At 41.1% G+C, this 19,414-nt stretch overlaps 1 protein-coding gene across 5 annotated transcripts in view; it reads right to left on the bottom strand.

The window, feature by feature from the left end:
* Nucleotides 1–19,414, bottom strand: part of COL21A1 (collagen type XXI alpha 1 chain) — a 190,004-nt gene extending 170,590 nt beyond the window's left edge. For all 5 annotated transcript variants that reach the window (XM_080389895.1, XM_080389898.1, XM_080389896.1 and 2 more), the window contains exon 1: nt 1–19,414. This exon is cut by the window's left edge. The gene's annotated coding sequence lies outside the window, so the exon portion shown is untranslated.

Here is a 19,414-nt window from a genome sequence, read left to right as displayed (position 1 = left end):
TGCTGAGGACGGGCATTGGTGGACTACAAATCAAACTAAACAGACTGTTAGATACTCAAAACCAAGAGGTACCATTCGGCCTCAGACAAAAGATTTACACCCTAAATGATGGTGTTAGAGTTGTGTCTACATCACCAATTCAAGCAAAATAATCCTCTCCACAACTCTTTTGACACCAGTTTTCAAGTTGCACTTTGAGCCTGGCCTTAGTGCCCTGGCACGAACACCAGGAGCCTGCTGCCTGCTCGTGTGCGCACGCTGACGGCATCGCACAGGGCGTCAGTGCCAACACCACGTTACTCGTGCCATTACCAGGTTATCTGGAGATAGGAGAAAAAAACACCAACCCAGACATTTTCAAAGCACAGAGAACTGAAGCTCTCTGAACCTCGGTCCACTTCTCATCATTGTAAGGCAAATAATAAAAAGAGCTTCCCAGGGATTTACAGCCAGGTTCTGCTTGATTCCTACATATATCTGTCCAGCCGTGAGAGGAGTGAGGTTTCCTCTCAACTGTGGGGAGGAAAAAACAGCCAGGAACAAATCACAGCCCTGGTGCATGTGTACCATTTCTGCTCCACAGAAGCATTTAACACCCTGACAGACGTGGAAATCACTTATGGGTGTAGGAGCTCTGTGGGACCTCAGACCCAGCCAGCAGTGCTGACCTGCTGTTTGCCTGACACCATTAAGAGGACTGGCAGTGAGTGCATCCAGCTTTTCCATGCTTCAGGGAGCCCTCTGCTTGGCAGCAGAATATATGCCACAGCACACGTGTTGTGGTATGGGTTGTTCATCAACAGTACCAAGTAATCACAGCAGCACTGAAGGATTTCTCCCTAAGGGAGAATTAAAGGGAAAAAAAATCTTCAGTCTTGTCTTCTGTATTTTATGGGTGTTTTTTTTCCTACAGCCACACACATTTACACTTAGGAGTTGGACATGTTTCCAACTACCTGCTAATTTGTTTTCCATATCCATTTTTCTCTGAAATATATTTCCTCTTAACTTTAACCTTAATTGCCCTGTGCTGGCTATACAATAATAAAAACATCAAAGTGTCTAATCCTTAATTAAAGGAAAGCCTCATGAGAAATTATCTCTCTCAGTACCTTCTGTCCATGGTGTTCTGGTAGTCCTGCATAACCCTGCAGAAAGCAGCAAATTAAAATTATGCTAGTTACATTTCTTAGCTGTTTGATGGCTATCCATGTTAAGCTAAATCCCAAGTCACACATCCATGCATGTTGACTGCAAAACTGACTGACTTGATTGCACATAATTAGTTGCAATTTAAACTCAGAACTGCTCAAAGGAGACTTGTGGAATTGTTACCATTCTTTTTGGACCAGCTGCTGTGTGTTCAGATTCATATTTGGGGTTGTGTCACTTCTGTGACCAAAGGCTACCAAAGGAGGAAATAAAGTTTCGCTGAAGTATCTTTTGTTGAGTATTTGTTTCAGTGGCTTTGGTGGTCCATATCACAGTGCCAGCCCACAAAGAACAGTTAGCATTTTCTTCACTTAACTCTTCATCTTTTCTAGAGCACATTCAGCTCCAAGAAAAGCTGTCCCCATGAGCTCTTTCAGAAGCCAGTGGCCACCTCCCCACCTAGAGTATGCTGTTAGCCAGATCCACAAACATCCCAGCCAGAAAACTAGTTATTCTCTATCTGTTAGCACATATACACATATGCTAAGATCCACTGAAAACTCAAATCTAGATTAAAAAAAAAAAAAAAAAGAAAGAAATCATACAGCAGTGCATGCCTTCTGTGAAATAAACCAGACTTTCAGAAGGCAAAATCCCAAACATATCACAGAACAAAATGTGTCCAAGTTATGTCTGTCACCTTTGTCTTGTTTAAAAACCCTAAACCATCTGGTCAAGAAAAATGAGCAACAAACAGGTGACAAGTGAAAATTAGTTCTTCCTCAAGATGCCACAGGAGCAGAATCTATTTGGAACATTTGCAGATCTGCAACCCTCTGCCGTTAGCAACAAGAAAGGGCTCCTCAGTGTAATGTACAGTGGCAAATTTCAGCTTTTAAAGACTAGGGCAAAAGTAACCAGAACTTACTTGATAATAAGAAGGATGCATAGCTTGTCTATGATCCTGTTTATGATCTTGAAAAGCTGGGTAGAAGTAAAGATGCAGTCAGTCCTAGATTATCCATCAGTATGAATCAGAGCTTCACTGGGAAGAACTGTTGTTGGTCTTCTGTCATTGAGTTTGTAGACCCAAAGATAAAATGAAGACATGTTTTGGATCGCTTTCCAATTTACATTAACAAGAAAGAACACTTTGGCTCCTTTTCCTGCTCTTTCAAAACTGTCAAAATAAGTTTTGTTTAAGAGAACTATTTTGTCTATAATCAAATAAGAAAAAGTTGGCTCTGAGAGAAAAGCCTCAAAGACTGTGCAAAGCTAGGTTTAGTCACTGAAAAAAATATTTTTCCAGGCTTCTTTAGCGTTTGCACATCCTTAGCATGGATGTACATCCTTTCCTAGTCACCTAGAGCTCTGTGGGTGCATACCAATTTTTATTCCCATTATTTTATAAGTAACTTTCAGCCATAGAGAAGATGCTGTCAGTAGGGCAGTGAAGCCTTCCTTCTTTATGTCTTTCTGTTTATGACAGGCAAGAAATCCTCTTCCCGCCAGCACAGTTCCAGCCTCAGCCATAGAACATGGTGCAGTTCTGTTGCCCTCCAGAAAAGACAAACAGCAGCAAAGCTCTTGTAGTATTTTTGTGCTTTGGATGCCCACATGAAATGGCAGTGCCACAGAACCCATAGGAGGGTTTAACTTCTGCAACTGTGACAGTCAGATCCCTGTTTTCAAATTCTTACCTTCCCTGCTCTCCTCTCAGCCTTTCCCAGTCCCGCTGTCCTTTGGAAGAAGCCAGCTTTGTGTCATATTTGCATAAAGTGTTAAAAATGTCGATGCTCTATAGATATAAACAGAGTTAGCGAGTAAACAAAGACAGCTTTGGTTGCTAAGCTGTGTACAGAATTTGGTGGGGCTGTGTTGTATTCTATTTTGATAGAATACAAAAATTTAAATCAAAATCAAGAATTCAGATTTTGATTCTAAAAATTTTCCTCAAGGGAGCACTCAGCAAAGTTGCAAACAGGTGACTGACCACGCAATACATTACTTAATCTTAACAGCTACATTATTTACTTTAGGATCTACTAACACCAAGTTTTAAACAGTGAGCACTTCCTAACTCTGTAAAATCTGTGAAATGCATACATATTTGGAAAGAAGAGAGGGGAATATGCTGCAATACCAAAAGGCAGCTTTGTGATCATACATTGGGACCTGCTGCCACTGACCACTCAAGTTTCTGCAACAAGTCCTGACCAACTTATTCCACCTGATTTGGTAAACACAAAACGTGTCATTTAAAAAACTTTTAAAAGTGAAGGAAGGACTACTGCATTCTTTCTGAAGCTTTTTCTTTAGCAGCAAAGATAACTAATAATTGGAAAAACAAAACAAAGAAGGTAGTGTTATTCTGTGCTTTAATCACCGTTACTGTAAGTACTCCTTAGCATGGTAAAACAACAAGCCCCATTTAAACCTTCATTAGACATCACACACTCATCAAATACAGTAATTTAAATTTTAATTGGATACTCAGCACATGAGGCTATAACAGAAGTAGAAAACGGTCATCAGCATTTCACATGTACTGCATATGGACACTGCTAGGAGCAATGTCTCAGAGAAGAGAAGCACTCGGGCCCTGGCCTTTAACTCCCCACCCCACCAAGAGCATCATAGCCCATTGCAATGGAGAACCACACAGTTTTGGGGAAGACACTCTTGAACAAGCATAGGTGCAAGCTGGTAAATCCACTTGGCACAGTGTTGCGCTGTACAGATTTAACACTGCAGGTCCACAGCAGGCAACTGGAGTCATACAGTGCTGCCTCCGAGCTAACATGCTTTTCCCCACAAAACCAACCAGCTTGCATACAGCCAACTCACCTGTCACTCCTGATTTCAGAATTAACTTGAAGGAACTTCAGGTATCTCTGTTCTGCTCTGTAGCTGTACCCACATTCTGCGCTTCCTCAGTGCTGTAACTCTGACATTTTGCTTCTACTGTTAAAAACAGTTGGCTTATGTAGTCAGCTAGAATTAGGTTGGTTGATAGCACACCGGATTTTGAGCTGCCCTATTTCTAGCTAGGATTTTCCTGACAGAAACACACATGCATGTGTATATATGTATACATCTGTATGTGTGCATATATTTATGCACATACAAATATATATGTATGAGATACACATGCATGTATGGGTAAACCCAGCACTTCTGGGCAGCACAAACCTGCTGGTGCAGAGAGACTCTGATAAGTGCATAATCTATTCCTGAAGTCCAAGTCAGATGCTTTTCTCATCCAACATATGCACAATGCAAAGTGACCTGAGCTCACACCAGCAGAGATACAAGATACAAGACTCTGCAGGAGTCTTGACTGGGTTGCAGATGTCAAGAAGTCCCAGAAAAATGTTTTTTAAAAGTCTTTTAATTCTGACTACATTAAATGTAGCATTGGAAAAGGAGGATATGGCTGGATGAACTTGGGTATTATTTGCTCTAATTAGGAGTTATTCTTTGTGTACGGATTTAACGATACCTACGTTACATGTTAAAACACTTAGAGTATCACCGGAAGGATGTCATCAAATTTTAGTATACATTATTGCTTTGTAGTGAACTTTATACATTTTGCTATAAACTTTTGGACTTTATAGCTTGGAATCCCCAAACTCCCATAAACTCAATTCCTCCTTGATCTCCCTAACAGATTGAATAACAGCTATCGATATTAGACACAGATGTGTTACCTTTTCCCAGGAATCTACACCAGCAATGTAGCACACAGTTGTAAAGGCTTCAATGCAATTTATGTGTCTTTATCTTCCTATCACACTTTATGTAAACTTCTCTGGAGTTTTCAGATTCACACACACACACACAAAATGCAGCCATGGCTGGATTAAACCAGCAATACACTACAACAGTTTTTGGGAAAGAATTAAAAATGCTTCTGTATTTAAAGACAGAGAAAATTTTAGTCTCTCTTTTTCTGGGACAGAAAAGCAGAAGATAATTCAAAACCCATGAGTAACCACAAACAAGTTTCATGAAAGTCATCAGGAAAAGGGCATCACCAGAAAGTTGTCATTCTATAAAATCCTGCACCACCAGCGATTCAGTACTAACTCAGCAAGAAGAGAGCTGTCTTCTGAGCCATTGATAGCACCACTTGCATACCAAGGTTTTTCTCACCATAGGACTAGTACTTTCAAATTTGTTTCTCAGTTTTGAAACCATAATTAGTGAACCCTGCAGTGGCAGGGAGGCTTGATGCAAAACAAGTGAAGGGTGTTGTGTTATGTTTTGCGACCTCTGATCCTTACATATCCTCACCATAATAAACTATGCAGCCCTTACTTTCCTTCCATATCTCTACCAACATTCACATAGGTCAGTGTATTGGGAAAAGCAGCACGAGCTGCAGCTGGTCCAGACCTCTGATGGGGTCTAGTGGGCATTTGCTGCCCGACCAGCCTGCCACTGCCAGGAAGAAGAGAGGATGAATTGTTTGTCTTGCCCAAAACAGGGGGTGCGAACCCCAGCCCCTCTCAGTATTTAGTCATCCCACGCTCACTGTCCCCTCACCCAGAGGGATGGGGAGGAGAATTGGAAAGGAATGTAAAACTCGGGGGCTGAGATAAGAACAATTTAAAAGGTAAAGCAAAAGCCACACACGCAAGCAAAGCAAAACAAGGAATTCATTCAGCACGCTCCATGGGCAGGCAGGCTTTCAGCCAGCCCCAGGAAAACAGGGCTCCAGCACACGTAACGGTGACTTGGGAAGACAAATGACATTACTCTGAATGTTCACCCCTTCCTTCTTCTTCCCCTAGTTTATGTCCTCAGCATGACGTCACATGATATGGAATATCATTTTGGCTCATTCAGGTCAGCTGTCCTGGCTGTGTCCCCTCCCCATTTCCCGTGCCCCTCCAGACCTCTGGCTGGCAGGGCCCAAGAAACCAAAAAGCTCTTGACTTCGTATAACCATCACCCAGCAAGAACCAAAACCATCCGTGTGTTATCAACGTTGTTCTCACACCAAATCCAAAACACAGCACTGCACCAGCTACTAAGAAGAAACCTACTTCTATCCCAGCTGAAACCAGGACACTCGTGAGACCTTGTTTACTCTAAGATGAGTCACATTTTGTTGGAATTAGCCAATGGGACATGGCTTATGACAGTAGGAGTGATGCAAAAGCTTCATGTAGGAGACACATCATAAAATCAACATTCTCTCCTTTTGCTCTGGGTTGTCCTCGGTTTCCAAGTCTTCCAGATACTCCCTAAAGAGGAAAAAGTAATTCGTACTAACAGCTGCTTTCAGTGATAACGATTTTATGGCTGCGTTGTAACTGAAGATGAAGACATTATGTTATATGTATTTCAACTCTAGACACTAATAATACACTTAAACTACAGGAGACACACAAAGGTGTTGCTGGGAGAATTTACAACAGTCAAAGACCTGTCCCCCCTTTAAAACAGCAACTCATTCATAACACAGTATAAATACTGCAGCATTAATCAGCCTGTCAACCAAATTAGTGTTTTTTATTTTACTGATTTAATCTAATTTACCAAGCATTACTAACTTCAAGCCATAAGGAAATCATACAGACTGACTTTCTTAGCCTAAGGTGTATTGTACAGTTCTCTGGATTTTAAAGGAGTTATGCAAAGGAAGCATTTAAGGATGTAGCTTTATATTATTGGTAAAAGTTAATTATCCTCCCTCATGCTTTTATATTTACCATTTATGCATAAATTATCCAGATAAAGATTTTGATGAAAAAGTGATATAGCTCCTTGTCACGGTAAGAACATTTAGCTTGCTTGGATTTCCCGTTTGTCAGACTATTAAAAGCATACAGAACAGAAATGAAAATTATTCCACCCAGTGTGTAATCTTCTCAGACCTTTCTCACCTTAAACCACCACTACTGCCTGAAGAAAAAATTGTCTTTATTAAGGAAATCAAAAGAAAAAATAATTGGAAACCTATGAAAATAAAAATCTACTAAAATTGTATAATTGTGCCTGAAGTGTGACAATTCCATATTCTCCTGGTTTAGCTAGAAACCTGCTGACAAGAAATAAGTGTGTTGTTTCATGCCAAGTGAATTTATTATTGTTGACTATTTCTAAATGACTGCTCTGAAATGCAGCACTTGCCATTCACCTTCCACTCACACTCTGAAGCAGAAGGTTCTGCAGTTTTACCCTGTTGCTCAGTGCGGTCCTGGAGGACATGGATATACGCACAAGGAGGAGAAGATGCTGCAATTACTAACCTCAGTACTGGTTCCCACCAGAGCCTATATCCAATGCTCAGGGGTGAGAAACCAGCATTTCTAGCAAAGGCTACAGCATCTCTCTGACAAACGTGCCAGCCCAGCATGAGAAATCTTCACATCACGCATGTACAAAATGTGACAGCACAGCGCAAATCAGGTCACCTCTTGGGGCAGAGCCTACCATGACAGCGATGATGAAAACCCCTCAGCTTCCTCCATGCACTTTTAGGTTTGGCTGCTAGGATGACAGCTCACTCAGAGTGACATCAGAAAGCCTCAGCCTGGGAATTCCATCCCCCCGCCTCCCCAAGAGTGTATGTTGATGTCTTAACAAATGGTTAAAATCTGAAATCCCAGCAGCTGAGTGAGGACAGCAGCAAGTCCTCAACAGGCCATGGCCATTGCTTCCTCCCTGCTGAGGGGAGCCAAACAAGTCCTACACAAGGCCAAGTGTCTAGAGCCCAGGTGCTTTTCAACAGGCGGAGAGGTGTGGGAAGCTGTTTATTGTGGGACCACAGTGTGCAGGCAATCCAAGAACTGGGCTGACCGCCAGATTTTCACTCCTAAAGGGTGCAGCAAAGCCACACTGGTACCGGAGCCCAGCAACAGATGGAGGAAAACACCTGCACCCCAGCATTGCTGCTCTGCTTCCTACCCTACTCATCTCTAAACTGGCTTGGTAACAGAAGGATGACACCTTGTTTTAATATCAAAACTGAAGTGTATGGCTACTATTTTTGTAACTCTCAGACTGTCCTTTTTGCCCTTGGTAGCTGTATTAAGAGAAACACAGGGTATGGAGGGGAATCAGCAGCACTTCCAATGTGGACATGAAAATCTCCTCATGGACAGCAAGTTGTGTTTAAAGGTTACCTGGTGGCCTGGTGCTCCACATCCTTGCAGACTGCTGCTGGCACGCTGGCATGGCAAGTGCCCAGTGACACCGAGGTCAGCACTCCCTCTGTGCTGGCAAGAAAGGCGCATTATTTATTTTCTGAGTCCTGATTTCCACCCAAAGGCAAATTTGCTGGCAAAAGAGTTTCAGTGGCTCTACAGGCAGAGGAGGGATAAGCAGTGGAGACCTGGCAGGGCTTTTCTTCCCCTGCATCTGGGAAGAAGATTTCCAGGACGAAGCCTGGGCAGACAGGCAGGAGGCAGAGGGAGGGAAGAGAAAAGCAGCCCCCGGCTGTGCCAAGTGCAGGCAGCCAGCTGGAATTTCAACAAGCAGCTCTATGGAATGGGACTCAGTCCTGGCTTTGGTTTTCATTTCTCTGTGTGAGGAACTGCAAAGCTGCTGCTCCTCAAAGTGCATTAATAAAGCTGTAAAGTCCTATGGCAGGGCTGCCTGTTGGCAGATGCTGTGAGCTGCAATCGCATAAATGTTATGGGGCTCCTGTAGTTTCCACATCAAGTGGCACCTCCACGGTTACCACTGGCTGGGCACCCCGCACACCCCTCCGGAGGTCACCTACACAGCACCAGGCTGGCTCGCAGGTGCAGCAGCTTCGGTCCATCCCCAGCTGATGATCCCCTTCTGAACCCCCGCCACAGGCAGCACACGTTATGACCATCAGCCTCTTCGTCTGACAAAAACCAAATGCTCTCACTTCATGTGCCGAGTGAGTGGAACCTAAACCTTTCTCCTTCTGCCTATAATTTCATTTCATCTGTGCAGCTGATAAAGAAGCTGTGTGTTCTCAGGAAACACAGCGAATTAGGGGGAACTGGAGAGCTAATATTAAGTAACCATCAGCACAAGCAATCATGAGAAGAAGCACTCAGTGCTGGGAAGAGAGCACAGCCTGGCTGTATCAGGGAGCTCCCGACATTCTTCCAAGCAGGCTTTATCTGCATTACATTGTATTTCAAGTTGCTTTAAGACTACATGAGAGACATATAAAAGAATTGCTTTTAATTATGCACATAATGACACTAATTAGTAAACATATACACCAGTCAAGCAAACCTGACAAAAAAACAGCCAAACCCCTAACTCTGTTCTGCTCCCGGGCATGGTGTATGGCAGCCGCCACATCCATCAGCCCAGTAAAGCCTCTGTTTCCACACAGTCTCAGACACTGCTCTGATGGTTTCCCTCATCCCTCCATTTTATCTAGTAGCTACACACACACGGACACACACACACAAGATTTCAGGTCCTATGGAGAAGCTGCAGAGTCTTCTAATCAAATACTAACTAGGAAGCAATTGCATCTCTGCTGATTTCATTTTTTCTTCACCAAAAAATTAATTTTATTTTCCAATTGAAATTTTTAGGTCAAATACTACCTGCAGCTTTATCAGGAGTAACACTGTATTAAAAGCATACCACCTGCTTTTCATCTAACTGGTTCTTCCCCCTTTTAATTTCTTCCATTTAGGATCTACAAAAAAATATTAAAATTAATACAGTAAACTCTTTCACAAATGCTAGGCTTGGTTAATAATCACAACGCTGCATTTACATGCAGAAAAGATGCCGTTACTACACAGAATTTTGTGGCTTGTCAGTGTCAAGCGCAGGAGCATGAAAGCTTCCCTCATTTTTGAGCCCTATGGTCACCACTGGAGGGAGGTGTTGGATATATAATAATGTTTAATTCCATTTGCAAGAAAAACACTGACAAGTTGTAAACAGCTCTTAAGAGAGATAACTACATAATAAGAAAGAAGAAAAACGAGTTTGCCACAATTACGAGCCCAATTCTTCTGCCTCTAAAAATTGGGGGTGGGGTGGTGGGGTGTCTACTTATTTATGTAAGATCAATAAATAAGGGGGAGAAAAAAGAATATGCCTGAAGAGTGTTAAGAATTATCAATAAAAGAGAAAAGTGTAAATGCAAAGTCTGCTTTTGGCAGACTTCAAAACAAACAAAAAAACAAACCAAAACAAAAAAAGGATACTGATTGTAATGAAAAAAAGGCATGCCTTAAGAGATTACACCAGGAGCAGTTCACATCAGGGATGACAGAAAAGTGTACACTTGTAAAAAGCTTATTTAGTAAAAAACGTGGATGAACTCTCAGTAAAATAACCCACTAGTGATTCCCACCAGTAAGGCTCACTGGTCAGGCCAGTCAGCACCGGGTCCCATTGGGTATCAGGAGGAAGCAAAGAGTGTCCCACCTGGCTGAGCCACTCGCCAAACCAGAAGACTCATCAGCTGATGGTTTCAGTTGTAAAATACATTCATTTCTGCAAGCGTCACTCTCCTCATTTATTGGCATAGAACTGACCTTCTGTCAACCAAGGAATAATTTTGCATTAATTTCCTTTCTTGCTCAGCACTATCTTGTGCCAAGAACCATCAAAAGCTTTCCTTGCATTCAAGGACAGTCAAGTCCTGAGCATGAGCACGTAATCTGGCACGGTATAGAAGAGACCCAGAGATTGCCTGTCTGCCAGCACATGAATGCCAACATGGTCTTCGCTGTCAGAATTGCTGACTTGCCATAAATCCCACCTAAGCTGTGGAGTGCCTTTTACAACCTCGAAGGCTGCAGTGAAGCCATTTGGGTAAGCCACACTGCAAGAAAAAACACATGTAAGGCCTGTTGCAGTCTGCCTGCTGACAAATACTGAAAAGATCCATTCAGTAAATCACATTTCTAACGGTTCTCACATGGCTATTTTAATGGCCCTGTAATGCAGCAGAGATACCCACATGAAGAGATGTTGATTATTTTAAGATCAGTATTTAAAGGATTTGGCTGCATGAGGCTTCCTGATACTAATTAACCATGCGTTTGGGGACTTCAAAGAAGAAAAGGTCGCTAGTTGAATTTTTATCTCGGGTAAACTTCTGCTGAGGGCACCAGGGCCACTTTTCCTGTGGGTCTGTGCAGCATCCAGCACTGCTCCGCTGGCTGTGCAACAGAGGCTGAGACTACCGAGAGCAGGTTGTCCCTTTACCTGGTCCTTTGGGGTGGGTTGCCTTCCAGCACACCCAGAGTGAGTGATCTCAAGGTGCTTTTGTGTCTATTGATTGCCATTAGCACAATGATTTGTTTGTTTAGTAATGCCCCGTTTCCTAAAAAAAAAAAAACACAAACACAGAGAGCTTAATTTATAGGTTACGTAGAGATTTTCCTGCGCTGTGTGGTAGGACTTCTGTGGTGGGCTACAGTTCCCATGAGCTGGATTCTTCGGCTATGCTTATCTTACTTGCTTCAGACAATCTGAATCCCTGAAGAAGCTCAAACACTGCAATTTGGAAATATTCTTATTACCTCCATTTTTTGGACCAGGGATCCACATAAATTAGCACTTGGTAGAAATTTCTGCCCGTCTGTTTGACTTCAGTGGCGGAGTTGCTCTTTAGAGGTAGTTGCTCATCTAGAAACACTAGCCTTATGAATGCTGCCATAGAAAATGTAATTCTTGTGGTTATTTCCCGGCCTATATTTTAAAATTGTCGGGTTTGGCAACTCAAAGGAGTGAAGATACTGCCCTTGTTTCAGAGAAGATCTGTATGCCAAGTGCATGCACAGCCCTGGTGCTAGCAATTCCCAGAGGCTTTTTTGGCTGCCCTGGAGGAAGTCAAAGACAAAAATGAGGACCTGCTTCCTCATTGCCTACTAAAACGGGAAGTTTGTGATGGTTTGCGCTGGAGAACACACAATCCCAACTCCCCACAACTTCTGAATCTGCACCTAAATCGATCATTTGATTTCTCCTTTAAGAAAGCTCAATGTGATTTTTATCAATTTCTTTGGGTTTGCTATCTGGTGCATTCTACAGTGAAAGCACTTTCAAACCAACAAGCTGGTTGGAAGGTATGAGACATTTCCTTCCCCAGTTCTAACAATGACTTCTTGCCCTGGGAAAAAAAAAACCTGCTCTTCACAATTGTGTATTTCAAAGGTAATTAGAAATGCAAAGGGAGTGTTTTGTCAGGAAATGTGTTTCTTATCCAGCTACATGAAACACAATTGCATCCACTTGCTTGATTTATGTGTAGGCTTCAGTTTTGTAAGCTTAGCTGCAGTGCCTCACTGCTGGTAGCTTGCAAGACTCCAGACTGTGACAGCACTAGATCAGCTGTAGGAATCTTGAAGCCAAGCACAGAAACTCAGTGTGAGTGTTTCCATACCGATACCCAACATGTTATACCAACTATTTACAATTTCAGAATACATTGAAAGACCCACTCATAGATGTAGAAACAAATTTGGTGGGTTACTTTATAAAATAGAATAATCTTTGGATGGAGAACACTTTTCATCTGTTCATTTTCACAAGACAGAAAACCATTTTAAAGCTAAAAAGTTAAATTGCATCCTAAATGAAGGTGCAGTTCAGGTGGTCTTCTAATTCTGTGTATACGCAAATGAAATTAATACACATAAGTATGTATGCATCTTAAAAGAAATAAAGGGGGAGGGGGGACATATTCTAACAGAAGAGGTAATTATTCCATGAGCTGTAAGGTCATTTATTTCAAAAAACAAACAAAAAACCTACCCAAAAAATGTCTTGTCCTTTAATAATATTAATAGAATTTGTTGGACTATTTCCCCTTTTAAAACATCATGGATAAATTATGAAGGAAAAGCATGGTTACTTCTTTTTTTTTTCTTCATCATAGCATGTTTGTGTAACAAAGAGCAGTATTTTCAAGCAGCTCCAAATTAGAATTTATCAGCTATGAGGAGAAGAGGATAAGAGAGAGGACTTTTATTTGCATACTTGTAGCTTTGATTAAATACAGGCATAATGAAGTACTGAAGAGTATCCCCAGAACTGAAACAACCTGAAATTGCATTGTATGCATTGCATGTTATATTATATATGTATCAGTGAATGAAAAATTTACTAGTCAATTCTGATCACTAGTAATTATAGTCTACTACCAACAATCTCTTAAGCATTAGGTTTGCAGTGCTTTTATACAAAAAATACATCTACGAACTTAAAAAAAATATTTGATACCTTATAGGTGTTCTTATTAAATGTGCTCTGAAACTCTCTCTAAAGAGGTTCTACCTCTACCCTGAACAAAAATTGTGTAAGTGCTAGGGAGGTAAATATCCCTTCACTATATAAATTCATGGCCCAGAAATACACACTGAAATTCTTCTGAAAATTAGATTGAAGAATCATCCACAATAAGAAAGCAGCAAGTAGCATCTTCCATAGCTACTTTATTAATATAACAACTCCTCACATTTGCTGGAAAACTAATGGAATATCAGCTAACGTGTATTAATGACATTCTAGGTGTAGTACCCAGAAGTAGTACAACTGAACCTTCTTTTACCCAGAAGTGAAATATTGAATCTGTGACTTTTGGAGTTTACCATGAAAGTCTGCTCTAAGAATTCAGCTTTCTGCTTTTCTACAGACTCTTACTAGATGATTAATGTATCTTTTTTTTTTTTTTTTCAGATGGTTTTGATGGATTTTCTTTCCTGTTCCCTGAATTTAATTAGCCAGGTTGGATCATGTTTTCTACATGGAAAGGTATGCTATTAAACAGGTTTACTTCTTATCGTTCTCACCGTAACATCCAGCCCTAAAGCTACTGATGCCAGGAGGAGTTTTGCTCTTAACTTCATTTTAAAGATAAGGTTCAAAATTACTTATGGCAAAACAAATCTCAATTTGCTCAATTACTGCCCGCAAAGCAAACTTCTGCTTCCTTTAGGACTTCGGGGAGGTAGGGAGCAGACCCCTGGTGAGAACATGTAAATGTCAGTGAGTTTCCCAGTGATGAAACTATTCTTATTCCTTCTGGTTCTGATCACCATTAATGATCATCTGCAGCTAACCATCAACAGACTCACTGTCTTGTGTTTGCAGTGGTGAGATCCTCACCATAGAGGAGTGTGTATATATACACACATGTACGTAATGTTTGTTTGTATATGTCTTGGACAGAAAAAGAATGACTGATCAATGAGATCTAGGAACACCCTTCAAAGCCTCCCTGGAGACAACACAGAGACAGAACTTCCTCCTGATACTGAGGCATTTGGGAATGCTTCCAGCTGGGTAACTCAAGCTCTGCATTTGCTGTACCCTGCTCAGCATCAAGCCTGCAGTTGCTGGGGTTTACAGCAGCTGACCTGGATTATCTTTTTTCCCATCAGCCTCTCTCTGGCCATAAAGAGAAAAAAGGCAGAGGAATAAAGAGATATGCATGTATTGTCATACGCAGATGCTTATCAAAACAAGGATAACAGCATCAATATGCTATTAGAATGTTGCAGCAGCAATAACAATATGCTGGTATTCAAACACATAACACATAGAAATCACTTCCTAAAATAAAGATCAAAGGAATTCTCAAATGCCATCTTTCAAAACTTTGCTTAAAATGTTCTATTAGTATACCCAGTTACTTTTATATCTCTGTATATTTAATATAGGGAAATGTTTATTATATCACTTCCTAGCTATTAAAAAGCCATCTTTGCTGAAGTATGTGTATGTTTACCTTAAAAGACAGCCTGCACATTTCATACTTGATACCTTGGGGGAAAAAATGCTTTTAACATTCCTATAATATAACATTAAAAAAATTCTTGCATGAACTGCAGTTTAACCAGTTGATCTTTCTCGTATTCCAATTATTCTGAATAAAATCACACATTGTTATAAAGAAAAGGGAGATAAATCAAATGTGAAAAATACTCCTCTAACAAAGTTAACAATATGGTGCATTTTCGTGGCAGCCAGGAAGAACAGCCGTCTGGGTTGGATACCCTATGATGGGTAAAACTTGCAATATAAGAAAGAAACATTACAAATTCAAGCAAGAAAAAGCAGATCTTTGACAGGCAAGAAGCAAAGCTGCTGTGGGAATTTAAAAAAAAGTCTATGAGCACACATGGCACACAAAGGCAAGCAGAAGGAAATACATAAAAGCTACAGATGAAAACAGACCCACAAGGATGCTCCCACCAAATGCATTTTTCAGACCCCCATTACCTTTGGGCAACTTCTTGCTTCCCATTGCTGCACCCATAAAATCTACCTCCTTGTAGTAGCATGGGATTCCTAGGCCTTTGCTTCTCTTGGAGTGAACCCAAGATAAGTCATTTGTGTCCTTTTGTGATGTCCCAGCCACCCCACCAAATTATCCTTGGAAAAATATATGAAAACAAAAGAGCTGCCAGCAATCCAAAACATGAGTTTTGAGCATTCCCTGGGTTATATTGTGTCTGGCTGTGTAACAAGAAGCAGCACCAGGCAACCAGGAGGTACTCTTGCTGGTACCTACATGTATCTCCGTACTCAGAACTGCAAGTCCCAGGGAATACATGTGATAGCAGTTATTGTCCTCTTCCATCAAGACTTAAAATGCTGAAAAATTCCTTTTAATTCATACCTTGCCTTCCTGATAGGCCAGATACTTCAGCATGTGATGACCAAGCATGTGAGGACCAAGCCTGTGCTTTCTGGAACAGCTGCACACTCCTTCCATATGAAGCAAAAGCATTTGACCATATAATTCATAAGGAGCTCCCCACTCTCATCCAGAGCAGAAATTTCCCTCCTACCCTAAGCAAGTATAGTGTTAATGAACTTCTATGCTATACCAACTACATCAAAACATAAAATTGTGAGAGGAAACAGAAAATTATGAGGTTTCAAAACATTAATGTCACACTGAGACTCCTGATTTACAAACCTGAATGGAACACTTGCCTGCGTATCATACCCTTGGCACTTGTGCAACTGCAATGACACTCATTAATTTTTTTTACTTAAAACACTACAACAACAGTATTATTTTCATGGTAGTGTATTCATCCATAGGCTTGAGGACTGTTATTTCAACTTCTGTCACTCTTTAGTGGCAAAATAGAGATCTCTTCTATTCCTCTTAAAATTATCAGAAAAGAGTTCAGCTTCAGTCTGCATGTCTAAGCTTGCTTTAGATTTCATGAAACCTTTATTGCAGCGTGTTTTCAATAGATTTCTTGGTATCTGAGGGAGAACTTGCAAAAAATTACCAATAACAAAAGATAGCATTTGGGGAAGTAGTGAAGTAAAACTTGAATCAGGAGAGTAGCGGCATGCCTATCAACTGGGATAAAATAAATCCATCATGGTAGCCATTAAGTAGCCTTCAGTCTAAGACTTCAGCTGAAACCTGTACTGTAGTAATCCTTCCAGCTATAATACTCAGACAGCAACTGCAAATCACATAAACATTTGAAAAAAACGTGGGCCATCCACACACAAACAGCTACCACCAAGTTTTGGGCTCCTCAGGCTTTGATTATCATCTAGTTTGTATTTATTGTCTGATAAGAATCATGCCTAGTCTCTTGGACTGAAAACAGGTTAATGTTTCTCATTCTTGCTTCCACTTCCTCTGTTTCATACTGAAATATCACAACAAAATCGGTGGTGAAAACATCCACAGCCAAACCCAACAACTGTCCCTTGCAGCAGTGGCTCAGCTGTATCTAAGCTGTGCATTTAAGGACAGAAAACTGATGAGCTCCAAAGGAAGCCCTCTGCACCATCATGAATCAACCCTATGGTCATCAAAAGTCTCCCTTACACAGGAAAATTCCCAGCCATAGGCACACAGTGAATATCTCTTCCAGCCACCTTAGCAACCCTCACAAATTCTGATCCCAGCGTCCCTGCTAGTGTGCTGCTTCTTTCATTCCTGTGCAAATACCCATCCCTTCGACAGCTGTCCTTTTTTTCCCCTTTAGCCCCAGTGACTGCTTCAGTCTCCTGTTTTGATAAATCAGTTCTCCAAGGCTATCATCTCAAACATTATTCAGACTAGAAAATATTTTAATAGTAAACGTTTCTGTGTAAAATACTGATATTAGTTCTCTACCAAGAACTACAACTGGTACAAAGTTGCTAATGAGTAAATGGCAAGGTCAACATGTCATCATTGGTATAAAACCGCAGAAGTTATATACAGTAACTAAGCAAAAGATCCACCCACAAGCACAGATTATTGCAGATTCCTCATATTCATAGATAAAAGTGTTACAAGAGCAGAGCAAGGAGAAAATCTTTCCTATTTCCAGGTATCTATTTATTAAATCCCACTTCTGTATTACTCTTCTCTTTGTGGTAAAAAGAGTAAATCCCTCTATAACCTGAACATGTAACAACTCCAGGTCTGCACCTTCCCAGGTAGCACATGGATCACTGGTCTACCTGGCAAAGCTTTAACATTTTCAGTTTAAAATCAAAACGATCTAACTTTCACTTCAGGTAGAACACAGTGCCTCAGTTACGTTGCAAGTAAAAGGGTCTCAGTGGCACCCATGCTAGCAGGGGATGCTCTCTTGCTGGTCCAGTGGAGGGCAGCAAAATATTTACAAAAAAGATTCCTCTTTTCATATCATCATTGAGTTGTCTCAACAAATGACTTTGTAAAAACCCTTCTGAGTCCAGTACTTCTTTGTTTGGCTTACAAAACCTTATGTATTTGTTTATTTTAGTTATTAATAAGGTTTTAGAATATATGAGACTTTTTTTCACAGCAGAGATCATGCCTTATAACAAACAATGCTTCCTGTATAAATAACTCTGTGGTGCTCCCGTTCTTTCCAGATCTAATGACAACCTTAACAAGGGGAGGAGGGTAGTAATGCTCTGTCTCGAAGCCAGCTAGTTCATTCTCTGGAAAGCTTGCCTAAATTTACCAGTGGTTTAAATCCAACTGCATATCTCCTGCACAGCTGTATTGGCATACTGATCATCTTGCATCATTCATTTGCTATGAGCACACGTTATCTCAGCTTTTAGTTTAATATAAGGGGAAATCAGCAGTACTAATGGAATAGTTTGGAGACTGTGTCCTAAGCTGGAAGCCAAATTTAAAAAAGAAAATATTGTAATGCATCTGTTAATGGATTTTGTACAATCTCTGAATATCAAATATATTAATTTTACATTGATTTTTCATGAAAAATTACTAATAACCTTCCACATAGGGATGGGCTGACTGCAGAAAGACTGATGAGAATAAAATACAGCATGTCTAAAAGTCTTCACTCTAAACCATAGAAGCTCTAGAAGGTCTTTAACTAAGGAGTGCGCATGTGTTTTATAGCCTGCAAAAAAACTCTCTTCATTAAATGATTGGGGCATCCTCCTGGAAATGAGCTTTCCTACTGATTTTTCTAAGGGCAACAAAGCAGAAGGCAGTACAAAGAGGCACCACAGAATGGTTTGGAGTCAGGAAGGCAGCAGAGGCTGCTGGTTATGCCTCTGGCATCTGCTCACGCTTTACTCCAAGCTGGCAATACCTGTGCCTCAGAGCAGCTGCCACACTGGAGTTTACCCTGGCAGGAGAGGGGAACAGATACCAGCATCCCAAGAGTGACAACTGGTTTGCTTCTGGCTTTGGCTTTAAGCAGTTCAGTTCAGTGGCTCAGGATGAAATATTGAGGAGGATGCACTGGGAATGATGCCCACATTATGGACACAAATTTGAATCATGCAGGTGATTTTTTCCTGGCAAATACTAGCAAAATCCAGTGTTTAAAACTGTAACAGAAGCAAAGAGCTATTAGGTAGCTGATTGCAGGTATGTATCAATGAGTGCTTAGAAAATGTAGTAAGGGCACTGGAGAACCCTTCCTACCCCACAAAATGGACTGTAGGGAAAACACAATGAAATTGCTCCCAAGTACACCCACGAAAATTTAGGACAGAGTAACCTATGTAGCAGTTCTCAGAAACAGAGAGGGTTTAATTGTGTTTTATTCACAAAGATACTGGCAGCTGCTGGTACTGTGGATACTTGAAAGCAGACTGGGAATGCAGAAAACCATCATGCAACAGAGCTGCCAAACTGCAAGGAGCAGGGCCTCCAGCTGAGGGATGCAGCAAGCTCCCGGGGCTTCCCTGTAGGACTGCAATGCATCCAGCTGCAGAGTATTTGCAGCTGATTCTTCAGAGAAGGTAAAATTCTTGATAGCTCCAGGAAAATACACAAGAGACAGGAGATGTCTTAGCGAAAGGTGGAATTCCAACCAGGAAAGGGGAAAGCGTAGATTGGGGG

The sequence above is a fragment of the Falco punctatus genome, assembly GCF_963210335.1.
Source record: "Falco punctatus genome assembly, chromosome: 5".
Taxonomy (NCBI): Eukaryota; Metazoa; Chordata; class Aves; order Falconiformes; family Falconidae; genus Falco; species Falco punctatus.
The sequence above is the reverse complement of the archived record's forward strand: the minus strand, read 5'-3'. Positions and strand labels throughout refer to the sequence as shown.